Raw genomic sequence first — 2,189 nt, forward strand, 5'->3', positions numbered from 1 at the left:
TTAAAAAATTCAAATTAAATATTTTAAAATTTATATTTAAAATTGATTATAAATAAAATAGAAAAAGACTTAACATTTTTAATTAATTACCTTGTGGTTTATTTATTTCTTGGAGATATTTTTGTAGATAAATCAATTATATAAAAACTAAATGAATGTTAGGTAAAAATTCTATGAATAAAATGATAAAAAACTTTATTATATAGTTATAAAAAATTTATATAGATGATAAAAGTTTAAATGTTTTAAGAAAAATTTGATTGTAAAATTTGCTTGTTGATTAGGTTATAATCTTGAAATAATTTATTCATGTTTCAATTTTTTGTTTTGAGATTTATCATCAAGTTCTGTAATAATTTATTTATTTGCTCTTATAAGGACAGATAAAATCATCACATCATCATCAATTTTTTTTATATTGTTTATTGATTGAATATGAATGGTAGCACAACCTAAAATGAATCTAATTTTAATTTCTCGATTTGTTAAGTATATTATATAAATAAGTTCATTTCTTACGGTACGAATTATCGATTATACCAGCAACTTCAACGTGTTGACCTTTTAAAAATGGATTTATAAAAGGTGTTTCAAAATCAATTATTCTACCTTCAATTTTCCATCCCAGTTTATTAACTAATGATCCACAGCAAGAATACGTGTTTGATAATTGGTTTTTACAGACATCAAAATTTGTTTTAATATAAGCTTGAAGGCCTATTAATTATTTGAAGAATAATTTTTTTTAATAAAAATATTTTATAAATTACCCTAATTTTCTAGACTAAAAATAATTTATTAGAAAATACGAACGTATTTTTTTATCTGAAAACTACAGACAATTTTCAATTTCAATCAGAGGATAATTTGTCGTTTCATTGAGAACTTCTTGACTCAATACCTGCTCTCCAAGAATTGATAATTTTGTATTGGATTGTATTGTTAATTCAAAAGGAACAGTTTCATCATTAAATTTTATATTAGGTGCCTCTATTATTTTAGAATAACATCCATCAATGGGAATTATCTATGTAAAAATAATTATTTTTGAAATATTATATCTATATTTAAAAATAACTTTCAAAAGTATTTATATAATATTTCAAAAATAATTAAATACTTTTGAAAGTTATTTTTAAATTAGTAAATGTAATATTAATTATTTTAAAATATATACTGAGCCAATTTTTAGATCGTTGACAATCCTTTCGATATCATCTTCCCAAACATTAACTTGAATTTTGTCAGATTTATTATTACTAATGATAAATTTTAAAACGGTAGCCTCCTTTAGAAACTCACGGAGGTATATTTTTCTTGGAGATATAATTTTGATAATCAAACCATTAATTTCACCATAAATCATATCGATATTAATAATAATAATAACGATAGTAATTTTATAGTCTTCAGGTATGTCCGCTTTTTGTTGAGAATTTAAATAAGAATTTTGGGTTTACAAACAAAAATTATTAGGATTACAACTAAAAATAAGATATAATATTTATTTTTATTTTTTTTACTTACATTGTAGGTGAAAATGGTTTGATTGAATGTAAAAATTCACTTGTAAACAATTCAATAATTTCATTAGAGCTGTCATTATGAGTCTCGTTAACCTGTTGACTCTTTTTATCTTTACTTTTAGACATTTTTATTTATTGACTTTTAATAATTAATCAAACGTTAAATGTAATTACGAAAATAAAACTTTCAAAACCAATTTTTTAATAAATCTCAATCTTTTAGTAAATAAATTATTATTTATACACGTAGCATTTGTTTTTATTATTTCTTATGTTTGCTTATTTACGATTTTGTTTACAAATATTATAATAATAATTTATTTTATCATAAATATGAAATAATAATTTGAATAAATGTAAAATTCATCAATATTTAAAAAGTAGTTTTATAAATAATTATTATTACAAGATATATATAATTTGTGTATCTTTTTCAAATATTTTTGAATAATTTGCAATTAATTAAGAGTCATTATTTTTTTATGAGGAATATTTGTAGTAATTTTGAGAGTAATCAATAAAAGTCTTAAAAATGAATAAAAATTTAAAATGTTTTAAATCTTTGAAGAAATTTATAGAGTTGAAAAAAATTAATAATTTGTTTTACTTGTAACTATTAATATTTTTGTATTACCTGACTGAAAATTTCCCAAAATATCGAAT

At 20.1% G+C, this 2,189-nt stretch overlaps 1 long non-coding RNA gene across 2 annotated transcripts; it reads right to left on the reverse strand.

The window, feature by feature from the left end:
- Positions 1-278: 278 nt before the first annotated feature.
- Positions 279-1,735, reverse strand: LOC141538271 (uncharacterized). 2 transcript variants are annotated; one of them, XR_012481034.1, is made up of 4 exons: positions 1,178-1,735; positions 814-1,027; positions 520-717; positions 279-452 (listed from the first exon to the last, which is right to left on the reverse strand). It is a non-coding gene; the product is annotated as an uncharacterized LOC141538271 (long non-coding RNA). The 2 variants fall into 2 exon arrangements; XR_012481033.1 differs by having other exon boundaries at positions 279-717.
- Positions 1,736-2,189: the final 454 nt, after the last annotated feature.

This window comes from Cotesia typhae, unplaced genomic scaffold, assembly GCF_013202065.1.
Source record: "Cotesia typhae breed Kobodo isofemale line unplaced genomic scaffold, CoteBio_Ctyphae contig_20, whole genome shotgun sequence".
NCBI lineage: Eukaryota > Metazoa > Arthropoda > Insecta > Hymenoptera > Braconidae > Cotesia > Cotesia typhae.